The sequence below is a fragment of the Pelmatolapia mariae genome, linkage group LG4 (genome assembly GCF_036321145.2).
Source record: "Pelmatolapia mariae isolate MD_Pm_ZW linkage group LG4, Pm_UMD_F_2, whole genome shotgun sequence".
Taxonomy (NCBI): Eukaryota; Metazoa; Chordata; class Actinopteri; order Cichliformes; family Cichlidae; genus Pelmatolapia; species Pelmatolapia mariae.
The window spans coordinates 32,578,635-32,605,187 of record NC_086230.1 but is presented as its reverse complement, the minus strand read 5'-3'; the positions used below and the strand labels follow the sequence as shown (position 1 = coordinate 32,605,187).

General features: G+C 45.1%; 1 protein-coding gene across 7 annotated transcripts in view; it reads right to left on the bottom strand.

The window, feature by feature from the left end:
* LOC134626544 (RNA binding protein fox-1 homolog 3-like) overlaps positions 1-26,553 on the bottom strand; it is a 421,716-nt gene that overhangs the window by 255,789 nt on the left and 139,374 nt on the right. For 6 of the 7 annotated variants that reach the window (XM_063472459.1, XM_063472454.1, XM_063472462.1 and 3 more), the window contains one exon: positions 12,060-12,122. The gene's annotated coding sequence lies outside the window, so the exon portion shown is untranslated. Of the gene's footprint in view, positions 1-12,059; positions 12,123-12,494; positions 12,517-26,553 lie in introns of those variants that run through there. The other variant, XM_063472457.1, reaches the window with a different exon arrangement.

Here is a 26,553-nt window from a genome sequence, read left to right as displayed (position 1 = left end):
CATGCATAATGTGCCCTGACAGTCACCTAGTTGATGGGTATGTAAATGTTGAAGTAAGTAGCTGTGAGAGGGAAAGTCGGAGGGAATGTTGATGCACAATCAGTGCAGGAGATCTTCCCTGAACTGACAGCTGTCTGTGAATCCTGGTGGGAAGAAGCCTGAGCCACTGCGCTTAATGAATGTGCGCTGCCATCAATTCAGAATCTCGACCAAAACAGGCGAGCCTGCGTACACACCGACACGACATTAGCAAAAAATGTTTAAAAAAACCCGTCTATTAGGAAAAAAATGGTCTTTGGAGTAAATCAAAACTACAAACGCTGCTCGCAGTGGTGAGTCATATTAGGTTGAGTGCGAGCGAGCTATAAAGGAAAGTCAGCTATAAAAGAAGCCGGGAAACCAGCACTTGTGTGACTTTTCCAACACAAAGAGGACAAATCATCTGTGCCCACGTTACATGTGCATCAGTCAAGAAAAACTCTAAATGATTTAATATCTCAGGAGATATGAGTGTGGAAAGGAAAACAGCATCTGCCGAATGCAAACAGAATCAACAAAAAGGAAGAGCAGACGCGCGCTGGAACTCACCAACACGTGATGCTATTTACCGTGCATCAGTTGACTGTCAAATGCCGTGAATTGGAATGACAATTATAATTATAACATGAGCCTGCTGGAGTTTTCGACAATATTTACACGGCCTTAGTGCGTTTTATACGAGCCAGGCCACCGGATCTGACTTTCCCGCGTAGCAGAGCTGCTCGGCGAGCATACGGTTAAATCGTAGCTTTATATTAAAGCAAGTAAAGCAATTTGAGCGCGTTTCATGGCAGGGAAGCATTGAGAAAACACAAATGGCAGGTTTTCTTTAAAATTGTCTATCATAATTTGTGTCTCTCATAACATTTTCTTTAGCATCCAGAGTCAACGTGTAATGCCAGGAAGCTTTGGATAGGTTTTGACAGACTCTGCGTGAACACCACATTCAAGTTTAAGTGCATTTTTTTAAACCTATCATTCGCCAACCTACCTTGGACTAGATGTGACTGAAATACAGCAAGTATAACGTGCCATTTCCTCCCTAAATAAAACACCTGTTTTCCCTAAACCAACTCCAGTGTGGTGAAGTGAAGCAAGAAGCATCGCCGCTCACTTAAGGTGACAAACAAAAGCACAGTCCATTAGAAACAGCTCGCAGAGACAATACGGCTACATTAACAAATACAATCATGGCGAACAGCACGCGCATTTTTCATTTCTCCTGCCACTGCTTCGTAAGGCCGCGGTCACACCGCTGCAGCGATATTGCCAGACAAAATGAGTCTGAAGAGCTGGCTACGTGTATCTGCCTTCCACGCTACCTTAACTTCTGTTCTGCCTCCTCACTGGCAGGAGAATTAAACCACAGCGTGCAGTAACGGCAAAAGTGAAAACCGTCCTCATTAGATGTGATAATAAGCTGTGTGGCAAAACCGTGCTCGCAAAAATTGCAGTACATGTGTCGTTTAACATGATGTATTAGTTCAGGTTGCAGTTTGTCTTTGCGAGCTATTTTTAATGGATTTCTGCAGCCTAGGACATCCGGAAGGGAATGTGCATTAGAAGAGACAAAATGAGCTCTGAACTGGGACATTAGTGGGTTTAGATGTTTCCTGGGTAATAATGGCAAGAGAAAAACAAAATGCATCATCTCGTAAACAACAGGAAGTGAGTTCTGCATTAAAAAAAGGAAGGGGAAAAAAAATCGCTGGCCCGGCATCTTAGGGCTCGTAGATACAGGGAGGAGGTGTACGTAATCTCTGTTTGATGGATGTACAGACAAGTCATGACGGCCCCCCCCCCTCCACTTGGAATGAGTGTTGCAGCATAAACTTTCCCACTGACCAAAATCTGTCACAGAGCCGTCCAAGGTCTTTTTTCCCTTTAAATTGCCCGATATGCAGCAGCAATGACAGTCATCTCAGAATGTCATCTAAGCGAACAATTAACAGAGCAGCAAAAATGTGAGGTCAGATATAATTAACATATGTGCTGCTCAGCTATAATTGCTGAAGTCTAAAGCAAGTAATTAAATCAAACAATGAGTGAGTTCTTTCTCTGTAAAAAAAAAAAAAAAAAAAAAGGAGGAGGGGGAGGGGTTGCACGCGGACGCCGGTACACTGTGCTCCTCTCCGTCACACCGCCCCTGGGACCATCACCGCATATTCGCCGCGCCGCTAAAAGACAAAGCAATAGACGCTCTGCTTGTGATGCTACGTGCACTCGGAGGAGAAATGACGCTCATTCCCAATAGCCAGCAGAGATCCCTCATCTCTTCAGTCACATGCTTAAGATGCACCTAATTGACGGCGGCGAGATCCGCTCATTATGATACATGCATCGGGCTGGCCTGTCAGACAAAAGGAGGTGGAAGGGAGCGGCATTAAGCGAGTGGCAGGAGCATTATCAGTCTATATTTCACAGGTGTCAGCGGGGACTTGTCCCCGTTTCGTCCTCTGGGTGTCATTTATTAAATGAAGGAATGAAAGGGATGTTTAAGGTAGAAATACAGGCCTGCCCGGACGAGGGATTATACACTGTTAGGGGGAGAAAAATTGCATTTGAACCCCAGATACAAAATCAGGCCTCCAGGGAATTTAATTATTGACCTAACAGCAATTCAAGATCACATGCAGCCTGCATGCTTTAGGTGCAGAACAGTTTTCTAGGCTAAGGGCTCCTTCAGAGTATAATGCACAAAAGTAAGATTTAGCACTGCATTAAAATAATTTTCTTTGGAAATGCAACAGTCAGTGGGTTTGCTTCCTCTCCTGTGCTTTCACACAGTGATTCCATAGTTTGTGTTTATTGTGCAACTGATACTTTGTTTCTATGTCTTCTTTTGATCTTGGCTATAGTGATCATATTTCCTTTGACTGATTGATTTTTACAACACATAGACACATTTATTTAAGTGGACATATTTTACTTTTTCTTGTTTTATTTTTTTCAAGTTGCACAGCTGCACACACACACAAGTCGGGTATTCATATCTTGTGAGGACATCTAATTGACACAATGCTTTCTCTAGCCCCTTAACCCTAACCATCAAAAATGAATGCCTAACCCATATCCTAAACCTAACCACAACCCAAGTGTAACACTGTCACTAAAACCACACTTTGAGTCTCAAAAATGCCTTCAAACTTGTGGGGACCAAAATCCTGGTCCCCACAAGGGCTGTTGGTCCACACAAGTGTAGTAAACGTCCAATTTTTGATCCCCACAAAGATATGAATACACACACACACACACACACACACACACACACACACACACACACACACACACACACATATATATAATTAGCTCCCCTATGAAAACGTCATTTCCAAACATCCTAGTTTAATTTTGGATGCTTGCATTATTTTAGGACTGATACTGCTGGCTGGCCCTCACGCTCTCCTGACCTAAATCCAGCAGAGCCCCTCTGGGACATTATGTTTTAGTTCATCCTACACCACCAGGTTGCACCTCAGCCTGTCCAGGAGCTCAGCGATGCCCTGGTCCAGATCTGGGAGGAGATCCCCCAGGACACCATCCGCCCCGACATCGTTAGACGTGCATACAAGCACGTGGCGGCTATACTTTATATATATATATATATATATATACACACTGTAACAATGGATGCTGATGTTAGCCATCACCAAAATTTTAGACAGGAGGTCAGGATATTAGCAAGTAGTCCCTGTGCGCCAAAGGCTTCTACTTCTACTTATCTTATGAAGTAAATGTTAACTCAACAGTTTAGTTCACTATAGCATAATGACACCATGTGAGCTTCAACTGGTACCCTACATGTGACAGGATAGCTATTCTTAGTCTTCAGGATGCTGATTAAATGGTGCTAGAGCATCCATTAATGTTCCCTGTTGCTAATGGTCTAATTCTTGGTGATATAAAAGTGTATTTGGCTTTATGTAATGCATGCACTCCACAATACTTTCTGGGGGAGTGGGGTGGATTTAAGAGAGATGAGCGTGAGCTTTCTTTAAAAGTGAGAAACATCAGTGATATCAGACAGACCAAAATTTAGTTATTTTATATGTTGTCACATCAAGAATCGCTTCGTGGCAGTAGAAGTAGAAAACAGATTGAAAATTGCACATTTCCATTCATAAAATTCAGGAACTAGGAGTCTCCAGTCAACCTGCCTTGTATATCCACTGACTGTGAGAGGAAACCCAGGCGTGAAGAGAGTGTACAGCCTCCACGCTGGGAGGGGGAGTCCTTTCAGAGGATTTGTTTCTGTCAAATGAAGAAGGGGCTGGCAACTTTTGACATTATGTTCCCAGCGGACCAAGGATGAGGTCAGAAGCAGAACATCATCTTTTTTTTTTCCCTTTTCAGTGGTAAAACTCAGCTGCAGAGTGCCTTTTTACACCACGTCTTCTTTTCATAATAAACCAATATGCTTTCAACCTGTGTGACCCAGGGACCGAGGCCTTCCTGAGCAATTTCAAAACACTTTGCGTGTGCTCTGTTCTTGACATTTAAAACCATATGAAAATGAAAATGGATCCCAATTAGAGCCGCAGGAAGAACGAGGCCCTCTTGGTTCTCTTAGTAACTAGACGGTTTAAACATTTCCCCCCACCAAATGCCTTGAAAATTGACCTTCTCGTTCTGCGAGTGGCGATAAAAGCAGCCTGTGGTGGCCTCAGATCAAGCTATTTTGATAGTCATCTGTGGGGATGAAAATGTAAGAGCAAAAATAAGGGAGCGTAATCACACAGCGTATAGCTGCAGAGGCAGCACCTTGAATTTAATGTTCCACATACTCCCAATAAAGTAACATGACATTAACCACTAGGTATTAATGTAAATCACAGGAGTGGGAGACAGTAATAGCCACTTTAGGACAGGTGATTATTATTGAGGCGATTGTCGGAGGTTTGACACACGTACTGAATAAAGTCTAAAAATATAGAAGCAATGTGCCTCCATCCTACAGGGTTACTGACACAAACACACAGCGGTGCTGTAACAGGCTAATGCGAAAGGCGCATAAGAAAAGTCTGCTATATTTAAACTTGAGCGCGCCGAGGCAAGGGAGTCGGCCGGATCACCTGTTGAAGAGCATTCATTTGAGCAGGGGAACAAAGGTCAGCATTCTTGCTGGAGCTTTGATTGGCAGGCGGGGGAGCTTGATGCCCACAGCAGCGGCCCAGCGGAGCAGCCAACGGTGGCGTGTGGCTTGGCTGGGCCACATTTCTGACTCAATGCTGACTAACTGAGTGTGTCTGCTGACAGTGTGTCTGACTGATAGGATCACCCCGGGAGGCTCTTCCAGGCCCTTTACAAAGTGTCTCTGATAGGCCAGGCCCGTAGCACTGCCGCGAGGGCCCGCCGACAAATTAAATTTAAGCCCTGCTAATGCATAGCGTAATCATAGAGTGAGGTGGTGATAAATTTTTCAGCGGGGTTACCATGGGCGCAGCAGAGGAAGAGTTCGCTGCAGAATCCGAGATGGGAGGAAGGAGAGGAGAGGCTACAGAAGCAGAGGGAAAAATAGCCGAGTGTGACCTCAGCTCCGTGCTGAAAATCCTACGCTCGGAAGCCAAGGACTCGTATGAAAGAACAACAATAACACACCATTATGAGATGTAACATTTTGCGACGACCTGCGTTTCCAGGGGGAAATTTGAAAGAAAAGCAATTTCACATTAAACTATCTGACACAGTGCAGGTCTGTGGAGTGGAAGGCGAGGGGAGGGGAGGGAGATAGAGAGGAGTGTGCGTGTGTGTGTGTGTGTGTGAATGGTTGGCGGATGGGGGGGGGTGCGGGCGGCGGGGATGTTCAGGAGCTTCCTAACATGCCATTGGCCAACTGGAGCGAGACACACACATCCCCTCCGCCGAGTTAAAAGGGATGGAGTGGATGAAATTTCAAAGCCTCCCCTGCAGACACACGCTCTGCTTTGCACACATCAGCACTGAGATGTTCAAATATTCGACTCTGTCGTTCCAGCCTGGTTCCCTCTCCCGTACGCTAGTATCAGCCATGGTTCTGCTGTGATTAATGAGAAAGCCAAACTCAAAGAAAATGGCTCCACATGCATGTGTGTGCGCGCACGGGAAAATTCTTTCAAGACATCCAAAAGTCAAAAGCCTTTTTTCTTTCCATAATGCTAAAAACTGTCCCTAATTAAAAACGGCGTCTCTGAGTCATATATTTCCCATGATTACTTGCTGCGGGCGGTACGAGAAAGTGAAAGTCACCGAGATAAGAAGGGAAGTGGAAGACATTCACCTATTAAACTCATTCACTTATTATGGCCAACAATGCTTTTCCTATTAGCCAGCACGCTGACAATGTTATAAGACACATTCCTGAAACGTACCGCAAAGAGTAACTGTGTTGCCCTTGTACAGACAATACAGAGCCCTCAGAGCTGGAGCGCGTTCGCTTCTCCCTCCTCCGCTTTTATTTCCCTGACTCGACGGCTTTGATTTGACCAGCCGTCTCCTTTTCTTTACGAGCATCTCTCGCACCGAACATCTGCACGGCCACTGTCGCACCGGTCGGTGCTATAAAACTAATTAGATTCTAACACACTAAATCAAGTCACAACTCCAAGAGCTCCTCTTTTTTTGTTGTTGTTGTTTTTCTTTGTTTTGTTTTTTTTCTCGTCTTTTTATGATGGCAACATCTTTGTTGCTAAGCAGTAGTTGCTGTGGTGATTTTGCACTGCACTTCCCAGAGATCACAAGTCACTCAAAGAGTGCGGCCGGTACAGTGACGTCTTCCATGAACGGTGAATTAGATGATGTAACTTGAAACCTTCACACCTAGTTAATCTATTTTGTTCTTACTTGTGTACACTTGAACAGTGCAGTTCTTAACAGGGAATAATATAACTCCATGGACTCCCTCGCTTTGGTTTTCCCCTATCATATGACAGCTGGTGACCAAAGTGGTAACATCCTTGCTCTCGAGGCTCAGTCATAATTCAATATTCAAACCACAGACGGTCTAATAAGCTTCAGTATTGTTGGTGGAATGACACTGCTGAACACTTTCTTTTTTAAAGTCAAATTTAAAACCTTTTAAAAGCCTAAAGAAAGAGAAGTCATTTCCACACAGCAACATTACCAAATCAACAAATGCTTTATCTTTTTGAATGTATCTAAAAGTTCAGAGTCAGAAAACATCTTAAAAATACAGATTGTGTGCAAAAAAACCCAAAAAACCCCACGAAGCAGTTTAGCAGTCGCTGAAAAGAATTACTGAAAGATTCAGTTTAACAGAACTCATCAATACGTCCAATTTTACCAGTCAGCGTACCAGCAGGAGATGACGGTGTACTAGCAGCAGGCATGAAAGAATCCACTGGCGCCTTATCTTTTTTTAATACTAGCATAGTGTGCTCTTCTGGTTTCATATGGGACTTGATTGTTCAGGAACTCATTGTCCCAAGTTTCAAACTTTTTTTTTGCCTCAAAATTGCTCCTTCGACTTTCAGGATATTCTTGGTATTTTTCATCTCGGAGCCAAATATCTCCAAACTTGTATTTGAAAGCTTATTTTTCTTCCTTTCATGGTTTGTGTGATACCTTCAGTGAATGTGAGATGAAGCTTTTAAGCACATAATTTTAAAAAAGGCATCAATATAAGATAGCTGCAAATATAGAATGTGATAATCTCAAAATAGAAGACTTCAAGGGTGAAAATAAAACATTTAAAACATTTAATGACCTTAAATGTAATAATTGACATGCATTTCTCTTTAAAGATGTGCAGGACCCCATGGTTGTGTCCTGCACATTGAAACGTTGTGATTGTAATTTTGTCCCAGCCATTCGAGTGTCCCACCAAATGCTAAAGTCCCACCAGGAAAACAACAGACTGCAGGATGACCAAAGTTACTGTGACGGCGAGCAATGAACCTGACACTTCACTGCCACTGAACTAGTTGCGAGCAGGTCTGCGAGCACTCGTCAGTCGATGTTTTCAGTGCGACTTTGGTTCATTAAGACATCAATAAAAGATCAATAAGACGGACTCACGCCGTTATCACTCTGCTTTTAGTTTGTGACTGGATGGACTCAAGTTGGCAATTGCATGCAATCAATAATAATATGACAAGTAAATTATAAGTCGGCGAAAACTGCAAATCTGCACATGTAATTTTAGAGATAGGAAAGCGAATTTTCTTCACAAATTGTGACAAATGGTAGTTTCTGCACTGAGGTAAGCATGCTTTCATATAGGAACATAACCAGTTGAGTCGAGTCCCCTGTTGCACGTGTCGCAGACCGACTGCAACATGTTGGCAGTGTGTCTGCATTTATAAATTAGATGCTAATCGTTTGGAAACCTTCACCAATCAGACTCAGAGTGACTGCTGCGAGTCGTTTGGAGTCGATCAATAACCGTTGCCAAGGTTGAGGCTGTTGCTAAACCATCACGTGCAATCATTGTGCAACCATTTTTTTTCCTGGTCACAAGAAGGTTGCCATCCTATTTTTACTCTCGTGTGACTGAAGCATTAACTGAGCTCTCCATTTAGTCATAAGATCAGTATCTTACTAACAAAAGGATTAAAACTCTTAAAGTGGAAATGCTGTTCCCAGCCAAAGCTCAAAGAGCTTTTTTTACTCTCACACATACTCTAGATATTACTAGATTGAGTCAGTATGAATCATAGTTTTTAGCATTATTTTATTTCTGGTTCTTATTTTTTTTCTTTTTCAAACATGCATTTTGATTTGTTTTGGTCCGCTGGGTACTCGACTTTGGAGTAGAGTTAAAAATGATTTCAAGAGGGAGAACGAGGGATGTTCTGAACTGACGGCGAAAGCTCAAAGTAGTTCTCGGCGGTATAATTCCTCAAAACACTCGTCAGATAAAGTCTTTTACTGTATAACACACTACGTCATATGCCATGAGGCGGACACCAGGGAATGGCTTCCTGTCGTTTCTTCCTGACCAGAGATCCCAGAGATGAGAGTCGCGCTCACCTATTGACTGGTCTACCACCAGGTCTACCCCTCCCCAGTTTCCCACTGGTATCTGCACTCAGACGCACCTCCATAATCACCGTCACCCTCGCTGAGTAATTACGGCGATTAATGCGCAGACAGAGCTCGCCTCTGGCTGTGGATACTCTATCAAGACACGCGCGATAATGGATGAGCGTGCATTCTTAATAGAGAATCCATAGCGCCTAAACCTGGAAAAACATGCGTATACTTTTTTGATTACCCACAATCCTCTTGGGGTAGATCATTTACCAGCCCAGAAACAAGAGAACACGGTCAGGTTCTTTCGCCCTTGTCGTGGCGCTCTCGCTGACCTCTAAAAATGGACAACAAAGATCATATCACGAAACCAATACTAGCGCCAACAGCCTTTGCACAAATTGATTTACCCACCCAGAACTCACTCCCATCTCAATGAGGTGGCAGGATGCTCACAGCATATATCACTGTCACACAAGCACCCTCTAGTGAAATGTGATTTTTATCTTTATGAGCTTTTTCCCCTCCTTTTCGGTACAGCGTGTAGCGGCTTGTGATAAGTGATGAGAAATAAAGGCTTAGCGCATTACGTTAATACAGGTGCTCTCTGCGCATATGGGTGCTATCACACAGGCAGAACGACACTGCTGCGGTCGCGCGCGTTCGAAAGCGGCTGGCGAGGCGGCAGGGGGTCGGTGCTATATGGCTCATAGATCACTAGCGTGTGGGTGAGAGTTGTCACCACAGCCAGCGCCTGGCTGCGAAGCACAACATAGTTTATGGCACACTCCTGCTAGACGTAAGCACGAATCGTGGCCCAGGCAACAATGAGGAAAAGCGCACTAAAAATAGATGATAAGCTTTTTTGCGCTCGCCCCAGAAACAATGGTTCCTTTTGATTTTTCATGCACTGAAACTGTCGAACAAAGGATAAAGGAAGCGGCGCGTAATGTCTGACTGGGCCTGTAGTAAAAGATCTGGATAAATACAGGCGAGAGGCCCCCGCTAACCTGAAACGCACCCTCGGTGAAAGCTGGAAAGACACGATAAACGTTGCACTTTCAAGTGTGTTAAATGCACTAAGATAGTCGGGGCTTTCTCTCTTTCCGACTGACAACCTCTGTTACACAGTTAATTACAGCCAACTGCAACACAGCGCAGTGTCAATTATCATGTGCTTTAGCTCTCTCCCAATGGATATTTTTACTGCCTGGGTTTCACTGCTAAAGTTTCTACCTTCTTTTATTGCTATTCTGCCCAGGTCTCGAGGCTGAATTACATTCGCCAGACAGAGCTGTAAAAACAGAAGGGATTTAAGGATTCAGATTGGTGGAGGGTAACCTAATCTTCCGTAATTGGGGGAATGGTTCTCATTTATATCAGCCTACTTTAGAAAGCAAGCTCATCGGCAGGCTGCTATCATCCCAGGCATTTTACTCCGACGATTCATTTTCATAAAGGCAGAGGAAAGGGAGGCCGGGCCGCCACCGCTTTCGAACACGCATATTAAACCTAATCGCGATTAATCAGCGCGCTGCTTTGACTTTGCAGGTTGTGGGAATCAACATACACAGCAGAAATGTTGCACAGAGATCCTTCATGTGCTCGCTGGGTTTCGCCCGAGCCGCTGTGCTGCTGGAGTGCTGTGAAATAACACATTCTGGGCTGCGTTGTCTGAAAATGGAACTAAAATGGTAATCCTCTGCCAGGCAAAGCGTTCTCGCCTCGCCAGATGCTTAGTTCTGAAATTTGCCTAATTGCCACGCTCAGATCAATCCCTTTCACTCTGCCAAATCAATCTGCCAAAGTGTGTTGTGAGCATTTTGTTGGCCCAATATGGGCTTTTTTTGCCTCGCAAAGATTGGTGTTTTCGTGACTTGCGGTGAAGGCCTCGGAGACTTTTTAGTATTGGTGACATATCTGCACAAGCGGAGGAGCGTCCAACCCTGCTGACCCGTGTGCCCATTAGCTATGGTGTTGCAGTGAGGGCACAGGGCCCGTCTTGGCTCCATCACACACACACACACACACCCACTCTTCATATGGCTCAGACACATGTCGTGGGCAGACTAAACGTGGCCCTCTGATCAAAGAGCAGCATGTACGGATGGACACTGACTTCCTGACCCCCCCTCCCTGCACCCACACACACACTGACTATCCTTTATTGTGTACAGTAGGCACAATCACTGCACTCTAGGCATGCACAGCTCTGTAGTAACGCGTTTTCCTCTTTAAAAAACTGAAACCCTGTCACAACTAATGGTACGTGGGCACAAACACTGAATTAAAAAAAAAAATCCTACTCGTGCATCTGCTACTGTAGTCATTAAAACTACGCTAAGTGCTTATGAGGCTATGAATGGCACACACATATGCTTAGCACATCTTGGACCAGGAGCAACATCCATCTACAATTCATCCCCCATCTGCACGGCATCACCAGAAAAATGACGGCGGCGCGATGCAAAAGTCCTCGCTCCACAACAAGAGCAACGTCGGTTAAAAAAAGAAAGAAGAAAGAGGAGAAGCGCATCTATCTGTGTGCGCGTGTAAATATGGAAAGTGACGGATGAATCAGAAGTTTAGTCAACAGAGAAAACCTTGGTTCCAGCTGCCCGGCTGTCTGATGAGCCACTCTATGCTTGTCAACAACATCCCCTATCATTCTCGCACAACTATCTACTCACAAAACCAAGACCCGCCCCCTACATCCCTTCGGCAATTCCACCATCCTCCAGGAGAAACACCTCCGAAAGCAGAGCGGCTTGCTCGCAGCAGCGGCGGCAGAAATCTCTTTCCCTCCTCGTCTCTTTTCCCCCCCCCTCCCTCTCTGCCTTCTCCTCTCTTCTCCTCTCTCTGTATTTCTGTGCATGCCCTCTCACATTCCTCTTTTTCTCCCTTCCCGCGCTGCTTCTCCTGCTGCTGCCGCCGCCGCTGTGTTTGGCGCGACGGATGAAAACATAAAAGAGGCAAAGAATAAAAAGAAAGCGAAATAGACAAAACCGATGTTGGGAAGGCTGGAGAAGCCAAATTAGCATGAGAATACTCACAGTGTTGTTGCTGAAGGAGCGCGGGGATGGGAGCGCGGCACCGGTCCCTCCGTCAGATACAACCTGCACAAGATTGAAGAGGAGAAAAAAAAAGAAAACCGGGGCTGTGAGAGAGCGGCAAAGCGAGAGGGGAGAGGAGGAGGAGGAGGAGAGAAGAGCAGGACAAGGAGGAGGAGGAGAAGAAGAAGAGAGAGGAGGAGGGAGCTGAGCATCTAAGGCACGCACCAACAGGAGCCCAAATAAAGAAATAAAAGGATTCCTCGAGCAATGTGCGTGTGTTTGGGCAGCGATGTTGTGTTTGTGTGTGTTGTGATGAAAGGGGGCGGGGAAGCTGGTTGTCTTTGGGAAATATAAAAACACACACACACACTCGCATGCGGGGTTGCACTTGGCCGCACAATCACATCTGACAGGTCTGATCTGTGGTCCACCTACCTCCTTATCGCTACCTCACTCTTCCACAGTACTCTGCTCTCTCTCTCTCTCACAAACACTAAATCTCACTCGCTCGCTCGCTCTCTCTGTTGCTCACACTGATGCCAGAGATTCGGCCGCTACAGGGGAGCTATCGCCCTCATCACTGTATGTTGCTGGAAGAGGGAGGGCACCGTCGGATCTCCCGCCCGCCCACGCCACCCGGCCCGACCCCTCCTCCCCTCCATCTCCACCTCCATCTCCACCTCCAATGTACAGAGAAAGAGAATGCTTCAATTGAATGAAAGCAATCCCAGTGGCATTGAGGCAATTATAGAGGCTGCTGGCACTGTTTTCTGCTTTTTTCGTCCTCCCCTCCTCTTTCTCGTTCCCTCCATCCTCTCCCGGGCTGGTGGAGAGTCTGTTTTCTCTCCCTTTTAGTTTCTCTCTGCTCCAGACATATGCCACTATTAATGTAGCTTCTGTCACTTCAGCTGTTTCGGTCAGATCACCTCCATCTCTGCTTCAACCTCCGAGGCCCAGGTAGAGTTGCCTCTCTCCCTGCCCGTCTGCACGGCTGCCAGATCCTTCTGAGCCCCCAAAAAGCTCCTCGAAACCGGACTCTTCACTCCACAAACCCGAGAGCGTAACTTAGTAACGGCACAGCGATGAACAGAAACGCCCCAGGGAAAACTTTAATAACTATCTCTTAGGCTCCTCCTCGTGTGTTTCTGTCTTTCTCCTTGAAAAATCTCGCGCTACATATATCATCATCAAAAGAAGAGCTGTAAGTCAAACACCTCAGCCTCTAATCAGGTAGCTCTCCCTCCTTCCCCTCCACCCCCGCTCCGTGCATCCCCGCAGCCACTACTGCACTTTATCTCCCCTCAATTAACATCTTCTGAGCGAGCCTCTATTATCTTAACCACACAGAGCAGAGAGGTCCTCCGAGGAGACACCGTGGAGGACGGCTGAGCTGTGGACAGAGGGCTCCCAGCCCTGCTGCTGCCGCCGCTTCAATTCGCAGGCCTAATTAAAGCCCGAGTCAGACATGACAAACTGCGAGCGGAGGTGCAACAGAAACAAACACAGTCAGAGGCTCTGCCTGCGCGGATGCATGTAGCCCGGAGGATTCTCTTTGTGAAGATTATCTGCCAGAAAACAGACACGTTCATGTCAACGTCATGACAACATCATCCAAATCTCCTTTGACAGTTTGCTCACTTTGATTGTGCTTTTCTGTGCAGACGCCACCACCGTGTCGTGGCATCTGTACCAATGCAAAGGCTCAAGGATTCCCATAAAATATTTAAGCGATACAGCGCGTCGATGTCATGCTCGTATACGACTAATTTCCATTTTGAAAATACACCCCCTCCCTTGTGTTTGGTCGCCCTCACCAACTTCAATTTCACCCAACGAAGCGATCAAACCGCACATTAAGCCATCAAGCTGCCCTCTTTGTCCTTGCTTCCATCACACAACAACAGTGAGAGCCGGTCCCCCCTCACACCTCCACTCCCGCCACAAAGGAAGCTTGGCTATTTGGACGTCTCTGCCGTGGACTTTGGCTGAGGCTAGACTATTAAGAGTATTCTATTACTGTTAGGTTAACCTGTCACGCTTGGATGTGGCTCTCTTTATTGTCTGGCTGCTGTGAAAGGGCAGGGGATAAAACTCAATCAGCGGGACAAACGACCACACATACCTCCATTCATCAGGACCCGGGGTTTCCCCCGGCCACCGCAACCGCGCTGTAACGCCGCGGGGGCGGACTTGGCTCCTTAAAATTAGAGACCCTCCCCTCAGGAGCCAATCTGTCCAAGGATGGACGGATAGAGTGAAATCTTTGGTAACATCAGATTTCACTCCTTAATCACGACTTGGGGAATAGCAGCTCTAAGAGGGATGAAGGAGTTAATGCATCGACTGAGATCAAGTAGTGCAGTAGACAATGCGGGGGAGTGATTAAGAAAGCAGACTAGTGATCAGTGGATGACAGGGGTCAATCCCCTGTTGGGCAATTGGGTAGTGGCCCTGGGCTATGGTGCTTAGCCCCAACACAGCAGCCAGACACTCAACTGTGTGAGTGGATAAAATGTCAAATTCAACTTCACCCTTTGCCAAGGTTCAAAGCAAGAAGATGACAGTGAACGCTTTGGTTATTAAAAAATTCATATCGTAATGAAACAGCCGTGTTCCATCTTCACACATCCCCCTGCAGCAAACACGGCACTCCTTTTTTCATGGGATCCATCAAGGGAGGGCCACAATTAAGTGACTAATTTGATTAGGAGATAATGTGAGTCCCACTTAATGGAAAGGACAGACTTCACAACACAGGCAGATTAGTTTGGTGGATGCCTGCTTATTAATTAAGACAGCCCTCCGTGCCCATATTAAGTCAAATGCACAGATGCAGTTTTAATGGGTCAAACGTAAGACAAATGGAAATTGGGATGTGGAGGAGAAAAAGAGAAGCTGCTAATACTCGATGATGAAAACTGAAAATGACCACGAAATGTTTTAATTAAACTTGTATTAACGTCTCCTGAAAAAACAAAAAGTTTGGTGCACACTTACGTTACGAACGGATAATTAACGCAATCGGTAGCTTGTTGCTAAAACGTGCCGAAGCGCTTCTCATCTTGAATTTCACTGTGCTGCGTCTGTGTTTCCACTGTGTGTCATTGCACACCATAGCAACAGCAAGTCATTACACTCGTTCAAATTACCTCTCTCACTGTCATTCAGGTTTTGTCTCTGATTCTGCATAAGCCTTTAGACGAACTCCTGCTTTTTATTCATGATACGATCGGCATGCTAAAGCACTGCTACGACTTATGCCTCGTCCCTCGGAAGATTTGATACAAGCATACAATGAATTATTTATTAATAAACTCATTTAATCTTTGAGCAAAAAGCAAATAAATGGCCCAATTTTCTCCTTTGAAAACTATAAGTAGGCCCGAATTCTTGTCTCGACTGATGCACGGTTCCTGTGAGCAGCTTTTTTATTTTTTTCACTCTGGCCTCCTGCTTTCTTTTCTAAAGTCCAACAGATTTTGTCTGTAGCTCATGTCCTGCATGCCCCAACGGTTGCCCAGCGCATGCTGACAATCAGCCAGATGGATCTCCAGCGCGACGATTTCTGAGTCCCTGTAGAAAAAGGTAAAAACCACAACCAAAAGCATGAGAGATTACTGTATTTGCGGCAGTCCTTGAGTTTGTGCTCGCCGTCTGGCTGGAGTATTCAGCCACTGCAGTGCTCTGTCATTCTGGGCACACAGCACACTCCCAAGCGCTCTATTTACGGTAGCCGAATCCCTGCTGCGTGGAGCAGGAAGGGTATAATCTCCCAGTGGTATTCTGGGTGGTGAATCTGCCGGTGTTGTCTGTGCATACCAATAGCAACCTCACCTCTGTCTAAGGAGTTATAATGTATAAAGAAAGAAAGAAGCGGAGAGCCGGCGAACAGAGCGCTGAGGTGTTGGAAGGGAAACGGTGGCGTCTGGTACCCCCGGTGGGGAAATACATTTGCTCCCACCAACACTACCAGTGCGAGTGTTACCACTTTGGTGTCTCCTACTCGTACCACCTGCGTCTGTACAGTCGCACCGTGCTGAATTCAATCAAGCAGTCATGTAAAACAGCTACATCTACGTAGTGTTTATGTATGCCACCACCTGCAGACACGGGGCTCATTCTGAGAGCTATGATCATCTCGCTGCAAGAAAATGTGATGGAATTTCATTTGGAGAGAGCGTATCTGCAAACTGAAGAGGACTGTAAGAGAAGGTGTAGATTAAACTGCTGTGAGACTCGAGCATTTCTCTGACATGGGCTACAAAACATTGGATTCATCTGTATTTTTTAATCTATTTTTCCAGACGTGGTCACTTTGGTATTGCGTTTTCTTCTGACTCTATTCAGAGATACGCCCGACGCTGACAGAATGAGCCGTAGCACTCGCGTTCTGTGCTACCCGAACTCGATCAAAGCCCTCTCGATCGTGCACCGTGCCGACCGATCCTGAGCCGGATAATAAAGTTACTGCTGTGTGCTCATTGCTGCTTGGAGCAATTTTAATTTCTAATAGATGTTATTGAGGAAAAACTCTGCACCCTGTTCTAATTTCGTGTGTGCAGAAAAAGCGTCGGTTTAATACATACGCACACAATTTTAATTTTTCCCCCATGACAGAGTGAGACTTTCAGACTGGATGTCTTACACCAGTAGCCTTTGCCTCTTCATGATCTTGTTAGCAGCAACCATGTCTGTTCAATGAACTGACCAACTCAAGATGCACGAAAGAGACGTGAGCTTCTGCAGTCTTGGGTTTGCCTTTTCTGTTAATGTGAAGGCACGGATTTAATTGTGTTAAACCTGAATGCTGCTGTGAGGACTGTCCTTGCAACTTTTACTAATGCCTGAAGCTGACATTGTGGAAAGGAGTGCTTCATGGATGCGAGCGCAGATGCATCGCACCGCAATGCCCTGAAGTGACGAAGCGCAACAATGCTACACGAGGGCTAGTGTCTGAGGCGTCAGGTGACTTCTCTCTCGGTTATGCGTGCGCGACGAGGCCTCGGCTTCTTTTCTGAATACGATTTGTGCTGAGAACTGGGCGAGCCCAGGGTGAGAGCCAAACCGACAAGGCTGAGATGGAGGGAAGATTCAGAGAGCCTCTGTTCTCTCACCGGGGGATCCCCCACATCATTTAGCGCCTCATGCAGATCGCTGCTAGTGGTAACACAGCCCTCTGGGCCTGGGGAATTAATGTACCAAGCAATGGCAGAAGTGATTTATTAAAATAACACAGCCTGATGAGAGAGGGACCAGGACTGCTCTTCCTCAGCTCAGCCCCATATGTCACAGAGGGAGGAAGTGGAATCATATAGGTGCTACAGCGAAGAGCAACAAAGGAGAGACTGAGAGAAAGTGGAAAGCCACTACACAAATTGTGCAACAGTCCTCGCTGTCATTGCCTATTTATTTACCCTCTTTCCATTTGAGTCAGGCCTTGTATTAAATTGATCCCTCCTGCCGCGTTTTGCCTTGTTGAACAAGCGCAAAGCCCCGTTAAGTGTCTGTGAAAGGCTGGTGATTGTGTTTGCGGCGCCCCGGGTGTGATGTGGCCGTCTGCTCCCCTCTATCTCCCCCGGACAGACGGGATTAGAGGCTGAGAGAGGGGCTGAATGACCCTCTAGGGGGGGACAAGAGACAGGCAGGCTGTGAGCAGCTTGGTTTAGAGCTCACACGCAAATACACAGTGACAAATACAGGCCTGTGCACACACAGTCTCTCAGCAGCACAAGCACAAAGTGTTTAAGCTTAGCTTGCCACCAGACAGAGGCACGGCCATCCGGAGGCTTGGCCACGCGCAGAGGTAGACACGCACTTATCCACGAGCTCGCTTATTAGCTACAGCACCAGTGAAAAGCCTATGTATCCTCTCGCTGCTGGTGATATAAAACATCTGCTGTGTTGTTAAACATCTGCTGTTTAATAGTTCATATCTCTGATATTTTATCATTTTTCATTGAGCTAATCGAGATCTGCATAAATTCCTGCTGATACGGTTCCTGCCTGGTACTGTAGAGTGACAGCGGGGGATTTCATATGTACTGAAATAAAGGAGTTGATGCAGTTTCCTCGCAGAACCTGCGATGGTTTGACTAGGATGTCAAAAATGGCAATTTTTCTCTAAGCTGCTGACGTCTTAAAGATATGCACAAGGTGTCCTTGAGCATCCTTTATGGCAGCAGCGAGAAACACCTCTGACTCCCAACTCATCACACATGCTCATCATAAAGGACACTAGGTAAGTGTCATATTGCAACATGCAATATGAAAAATTCCAAAATCTATTCATGTAGATTTCACCAGCTTAACCCAAACAATTAGTTTTCAGCTAACCATTGACCAAAACTAAAATAAAAAAAGGCGAATGAGTGAAAACCAATCAAATGCTTGCTGCACTGCCACTCCTCCAAGCTCATAATGTTTATGCCTTTATGACTGACATATTTTGGCGTCCAATATTGCCTCTGGTTTGGTCACTGCAGTAAGAGGTCTAAAATTTGCATGCATTTCCATCTTATGCTGGCAAGCTTATCCAGCCTGGCTGACTATACATACAAGAGCGGAGTCATTTCAAATGACTGAACGACAAACACAGGTCGGAGAAAAAAAAACAAGAAGGGAGTGAAGTGGATTTTTTAGGAGACACTGATATAGTCAGATACAAATTTAGCACCAATGTAGCGGAATCTGAGATTTAAAGCGGCTTTCCCCCAACAAAAATGAATTCCTTGAAAAATAACTGCAGTCTTCACAGATCCCTGAGAGGCTGCCGCACACATCTCCCAGCCTGCTCCATCTGATCCACGGAGCCCCCAGGGGATGTTACTGTACCGCTCCCCCCGTCAAAGCAATGGAGCAGCACTCATTCACATCAAGGAGCACACTTTGAATCCATTCAGATCAGATGATTACGATGCTGGGCACCTTCCTCGGTGGGGCAGATAAGTGGAGAGGCTCCATCCGACATTTACATCTCATACACCTCATCAAACACTGGGTCTTTGTAGTCATGTGTTACATTTGAATAAAGCAAAGCTGGAATTTTTAAGCAGTGTGAAAATTCATCAAACCTTCCATCCGGTGAGGCCCTTGTCTCTCCTAGCAAATAACTCTTGGTTACCTTATTCAAACTGAAAGTGGCAGGGCTCAAATCAAATCAAGTCAAATCAAATTGCGCTCGGGTGAAAAAGTGAGGAGTGGGGACGGAAAGGGAAAGGGCTCAAAAACAGTCACGTTTTCTCAGAGTTCAAGTTCTCTCAACCTTTTAATGGCTCGCTGCAGAAATTTACTAAATAATGCAGGTGAATTTGCACAAAGCTCGTTTTTTTAAAAGCAGCAACAGCTTCGTTAAAGACAATGTCAGGAGGAGAGGAAGGTAAAGAAGGCAGTGCAGAGACTATAGAGATCAGTGTGAGCTTTGAAGATTTTTATGGTGTGTAATGTTCAAAACGGCGACCTTTCTTTGTGTAATTCTGTCATTTGATAGAAGAAATGTGTTAGAAAAATGCAAATGTTTATCCATTTACCTGAAAAGGAGGACTAGCTAAAGGAAACCTGTTCTTTAGAAACGCATTAAGAGACCGACACGTCGTCAAATTCCTTTACACGATGAATGCATCCAGACAGAAAAAGAGCTGAATGGAGACAAAGGCAGAGATAGAGAGCGAGAGGCAACCACAATTTGTGCCGTCTTCCTCTGCCTCCAGCTTGAACTTTCGGGGCAAAGATGAAATAAAATAACAATGGGTTACTATAGAAATAACGCTGGAGCTCATAACTAAGTAGCTGGGAGAGATGGGGAGCATCTGAAGGAGATGGTGGTGGTGGGTGGGGGGGAGGAGGTTTGGAGGGGGTCCAGCTTTTATCTGTCAGCCGCAATCCTCCATCATCAAAGCTCTTCACCACTTTCAGGGCCAGGACGCAAAGACACCAGTAGATCATTAGTCTCCAGTGAAGAACAGTAATTTATCCGAGTGTTTTTTTTCTTCTTTTCCACAAAAGTTGAGAGGAGTGAAAGAAGGTTTGTGTGGGTAAGAAGGATAGAAAAAAACGACAGAAAGAGGGAGTAATCTTTTTTCAGTAAGTCAATTTCTCTGGGCACTAACCTAGCTCCCTTTGGGCTAGCGGTGCAGGTATCAAGCCTGCGGTCTGACGGGCTCCTCTCTCTGTGAAGCACTAGCCCTTTGCAGCACATCAATACACTGAACTTTTCCAGCAGAGTACCTGAGCTCTCCTGCATGACCCGCTTCTCCTTTATCTATTCTGTTTAAAGATACCAGTTGCAGGAGAAGGAGCTTGATTACCTCCTGGGACAACCCCGCTCCTCTTTAAGTTTTCCAAGTGAGAAAGTGTTCAGAAGTTTGTTGACAGATCTCTGCTGCAGCGGGAGGGAGCGATGGACATGGTAACCTTGGCTCTCCAAAGGACAAACTGAGAGTTTTGAAAAGATCAAGCGGGAGGGATTTTGTTTATGCAGGAGATGGACGGGAACAGAACGGAACGGGAAAGCAAGCGAGCAAGGGGGAGACGAGCGACTCGAAGGAAAAACCTTAACGCCTGACCCTAACAGAAAGGGCATACTGTGGCTCCATCATGCTGTGGAGGGAATTTCGCTGGCAAAGGTCACTGCAAATCAATCACAGTGATCGGGAATATTCGTCTTTATCCTGTGATGAAATATTTCTTTCCGGGTGAGAGCAGATACTTGCAGGATAACAGTACTGCCATCCATATAGCAGGACAGCTACTGACAGTGGAAACAATTAGCTATGCTCCCTTTTAGTCAACTGATCTCTGACTAACTGAACAACTAATCCATGTGTTTGACAGTGTTCTCAACCAGTATCTTGATATATCAAAAAAAGAAAATATATAGCATTCCTTCTCTTCAGTAGACTTCTAGAGACTTTATGAACAAATGCTACTGTATTTTCCGCACTATAAAGGCACACTTAAAATCCTTAAATATTCTCAAAAATCGACAGTGCGCCTTATGTATGAATTCTGGTTGTGCTTACTGACCTCTAACTGATTTTATGTGGTACACGATGCTCAAAAATCTGTCAAAAAATGTTTTAGTACGACTTTGGTACGCTATGAAGCCGCACCGCTCGATGGATTGTTGGAGCATTACAGCTACCGTAGGCAGGAGCCTCGCGGTGTAATCTGGGTCCAAAACTCTGTCTGCTTCAGGTCCCAAAGTCACACGATCACTGCAGCATCACTGAGAGTTAAAAACTGTCTAAATTCTTTCATCTGTAATAAAATGATCAGTGTTGCTGCTTTACCAGGTGTAACAACATGAAAACAGAATTTATTAAATTTAACAGAGTTAGAAGTTAGCAGGAAGTTAGCTCGCTAGTTTCCACCTAAGCATGATATAGCATGTTCTGACTGAGAGATTTCTGAAAACATTCAAATGTACAGCTCTGCTATCACTTCTGACATAAACGAAGACAGAAGGTGCATTTAATGCACCTTAGAACACACATGCATCAACACTACATATGAACGGGCGGAGGGAGGTTTGGAGTCTTCACACACCCCCGTTCTCTGTTGCCTGTTGGGGCGGGGGGGCTGGGAGGAGGAGTTGGCCATCCGATTGGGGTCTGGAATGTGGGGCCTCCATGCTGCTGTGGAGTCGGGGCGGTCTGCTTCTCTTAAGAGGGTAACACTACCTGGGTCTGGGTGCAGTTTCCCCCTCCAGGGGCATGGGTACCTAGACCTGGGGCTTAGAGTATGCTTGGGGAGTGTGATTGTGTGTACAGTGTCTCTTTATGTCTGTCTCCATGTTGGGTGAGTGCTGAGTAATTGCATATGAGAGCATGAGGGTGGGAATGGATGTTTGTATCTGTGTGTGCCTGTTTGTCTGCGTCTATATGTCAGGTTGGGTATCAGACGCCACCTCTCTGAGGACATCTCAGGCCCTCCAAGGTTTGGAGGCCTATCTCCCCCCACAACTCCCCCTGCCAGTGGCAGACACCCTCAGGCATCGGTGCATTGGTGGTTCTCTGTGTCCGGGGATGGGCGTCCAGGTACGCACCGGCTCACTCCTGGTGGCTGCTTGTCGGGGCCTGGAGCCTGAGGCTCGCTCGGGCCACTTCGGGGGTGGGGTGCCCTCGGCCTCTCGGGCTGGGGCTCGGCCACTCTGGCACAGCTGGCTGCCGGCCGAGCTCACGGGCACGTCACTGCAACCCCCCCTGGCTTCTGCTCCGCGGCTGCTGAGTGACCCCTTATCTGGGGCTCTCCTCAGCTCTTTCCGGGAGAGTGGCGCGGCTGCCCCTCTGTTGGTCTTCCTTGGACTCTTGTGCTCTGAGGGTCTCTGGAGCTTTGATCTCCTCCATACCTGCTTCATGCCCTGGAGGACGGGGCTATGGCCCCCCACACCCTCTAGCAGATCATTATATGAAGGAACCTTTTAAATACAAGCGCGCTCACGCTCACAGGTGTACACACGGGTGATCCCTCGTTCTTTCTCCCTTTTCTTTCCCCCAGTCAAGTCTGTCCCGTGTGTAGCAAGTGAAAATAAAATAAAATAAACAATAAAAGCAAAGGTGAATCAAATAGACCAATACGGCAAGGCTGGGATGGTCCATTTGGTAAAGTAAATCCGTTGGGCATCTTTCTTTGCCTTTAGACAATAATTCTGATGGCAAAAGAACCAAACGGGACAGGCGAAAAAATAAATAAATAAACGAAGACAGAAAACTAAACAGCAGTGACGTTTGTAGGGTTACTGAAGTTGGACTAGCTGGTATATAATGATGTGCTATGTGGTTGCTAGCGACACAGCTATGGTTAGCATAAAAGAAGCAGTGAAGCTGGAGGATGAAGGCTAACTTTTTTCCACTCGATAAAAGTTAACGTGAGGGTTCCTGATGGTTAGAGACAAATGCAATCGCATGGCAGGATGTTGTAAACGGACCAAACTTCAGTCAGGAGAACAACTGAGATAATCCATCCACAATACGAGGTTAGTCATTAATATACTGCAACAACATGGGAATAAGAGCAGCTGTGAGAGAATTCAACATTAACCCTTTAAAACCAAGTCCGCCAGAGCTAATTTTATATTTTTACATGCTGTAGTGCCATTTTTGGCACTACAGCATTTTTGTCATTTCAAGTTGCTATACATCAATACAACTGTTATAGCCCAAATTTTAATAATATGTATGCATTAAGTCCATAGTAACTACATAAATTGCAAAAAAGTGCAATAAACTACAAAAAAAATTGAAAATCGTTTTTTTTTTTTTTTTTTTTTACATATATTTCTAGTTAGAGAAATTTAAGAGGTTTATCCCTCAAAACTTTAAATACAAAAAAGTTGCAAAAAATAGTTTACAACAACAGGAAAATTATTTTGAGTGTCTTCATAGTTTTATTTTTAAGATACACCAATTTTTATATACTGCAGAAAAAACGAAAAACAATCCTATAATGCAAATTTGGAAAGAAAACAGCATATGCATAAAAATAAACTACTTACAGCAGTGCAATTTGAGTTCTAAGCATCCCAGAAACTATTCAGAAAAGCATAAGGTCAAACATGACTTTTAAAAACACCAGTATAGGCTCATAAGGCCTACAAGTAAAAAACATTTTCCGCGAAAATAACGTCACTCCCGGTTCCGGGCAGGTAATGGCGGACATGTGATAGTTCGTGCTGACGTCTATTTCAATGTAGGAAGTGTTATGAACAGCTGATCGGATCGGCAAAGCGTGTTTCTGGAATATTATGTTTTTGTTCCTGCAAGCGCTTTTTATGCAATTTTTTCAAAGCTATATGTGGAAGGAAACCGTGACCTAGGACAAGCTGATGGTTTAAGATGTAAGTACAACTCCTCCGGTTTCATATGCAAAAAAAAATAGTGCGCTAGCTGACCTGGTTCCGGTTCTATGGGGATTTAAAAATAGTTACGCAAAACGGAGCGTGCCCGAGGGTTAATGAATCAATGGTACGGCAGTGGAGGAAGCAAGAAGAATGAGTTGAGTAAAGTTTGATTTATCTGACTGTTTTGTTTTGCTTAATGTGCCTTATGGTCCGAAAAATACGGTAAATGATTTTCCTGTAATCTGTCAACCGACTGGATATATGGATCTAGGATTCCCGTCATGGATGTCTGGCCAAGATAAAGCAACATCACTCAAATCCTTTTCATGTGAATACGAATACAGATAATAGTCTGGTTAAAAGCAAGTTGTGCAGAGCTGAACTAAAGGCATTAGCTGTGTCAACCTACCTGGCTAGCTTTCACTCATTCATTTTTGCTGCTTTTGTACAATAGAGACAGAAAAAAACGTTGACGTAAAAGCCTCCGTTAATAAGAAAAGTTATTTAACTTTTAAATTAAAGTCTCGCTTAAACAATTCAGTATTTTAAAAAATGCACAAATAGTGCATTTTTTAAAAATTAAAGAGTTACTCAAACAGTGTTTGAGTAACTCTGTGTTGGAGGAGTGTGTTTGCAGCGCGATATATAAGCTATGAAATGTGCACCAGGCAGTGACTCGGAGTCAAGAAACCATCAGGAATCTTTTCATAATCTGTACGTCGTGTTGTTTATGAGGAAGAATGCCTGCACAGGCAAACATTCAAACAATTCAGCACTGTGACTACAGTGTATTTGGACAATACACCATACATCTAGTCAAGCCTGTATAATGGATTCATGTGTCAGGGTGTGACCTAAGGTGTTTCCTGAGGAGCGCTGTGTGTTTCCAGACCTTCATAAAAGCCCTTTCCTTGTATAGTTGTGTGCGTCTGTGTGTGTGTGTGTCTGGCTTTGTAGCTGCCGGGCTCCACAGGTACACAGGCCATCGATCACACGATGCGGCCATTATACACAGGCAGGGGTGGAGGTGGATAATGCTCCCACCACTGCCACCGCCGGGGCCTCGACCGCTTGAGGGTCAAGCGTTTGGCTGGCCAGCGGTAATCAAGCCGACAGCGGGCTGGCTGTCTGCATGACAAATCATGTCACCGGCACTCATCTGTAGACTTGAGCACGCAAATACACCTGGCCCACCTACGCACAGCCCATCTACCGGGTTGCTTTTGGGATGTAAAAAGAAGAAAATGCGAGAGGTAGCATTAACTTTAGCATTAACCAAGAACATCTGTCACAGATTGGTTACAGAACAACCTGCACTATTTTTTCTTAACAAAACCAAAAATGTGTTTAACTCAGGTCCAGAAAAGGAAATGATTTCAAACAGATTTCATTCATTTTTGGTGAAACTGGTCTGTTCTGGGACCTCCCTGGCCTTCCAGGCAACATGTAAAAAGCCCGAAGCTTAAACACCAAATTAAAGAGCTCTGCAGTTAACAAACAAGGCATGGATGACAAGAGACATGTTATTCACTAAATAACAAACAGCAGGAAAAGCAGGGTCTGCGGTGGGTTGCATAGCTGCTTGCAGAGGCACCATAGGCGGGCGTGTAATATTATGCAAAAGTATTGAGTCACCCCTCATTTTATTATATTTTAAAGTGGTCTTGAGCAAAGATTCTCCAGGATTTCTGGAGCTTTTTCCAGGTTTTTGCCATGGACATTGGCTAATTCTTCACTTTTTCAGTACAGTCAGTGCGCTTGACCATTTTAGCAGAATTTGTTTGTGTGTGTACTTGTTTGTTGAACCACTTAACACCAACAAATGAATCATTCAAGAATTAAATAAGCAACTAACTCAAAGGATGAACCAGTGTTGTGTGTACACAGAAAAAATCCCATTTTAAAATGTATCTTTGCAAGAAGACACAATGTTTCCATTGCTTTGGTTAAAACTATGAAAATGACCAAAGATAACAGAGTTTTATAGGCGTAAAATAGTATTGTTGCTCCAACAAGGTGATTCCCAAAGCACTGTTAGCCAAAAACCTGGCACAATTTGGCTTGGTGTGCAGTGTGTCCTTGAAGAAATTGAAGAAATTGGACAAGTGAAGAAGTGGTAATGCTTAAAAAACTCATATACTCAAGAAACAGAAAAAAAATTCGGAAAAGACCTGACACAGGACCTGAAAAATGCATCTGACCCTTCAGTTCCATCTACTGTTCGCCAAAGCTTCATTAGAAATGGCCTCAGTGGAGGGGTGGTTGTCAAGAAGCCATTGTTAAGGAAGAGAAACGGGGAGAAAAGGCTGAGGTGTGCCAAATTACACAAGAACTGGATGGAAAGGCAACAGGACCTGGAAACAGGTCTGATGAATCCAAGTTTGACATTTTTGGTTCAAATTATCATCAGTTTTTACAGAGGCGGTCACGAGAGAGGTCCAACAGTGAGTCTACAGCCATCTGTGAAACACGGTGGAGGCTCTGTCATGGTTTAGGAGTGCATTTCAACCAGTGATGTTGGAGACCTCATTAAAACTAAACACAGAAAATTATAGATTTCTATCCACCATACCATTTACTTGGCAATGTGTTGGGGACGATGATTCCAAACATACTGCAAATGCAGGAAAAACATACCTGGATAGTAAAACACACAAT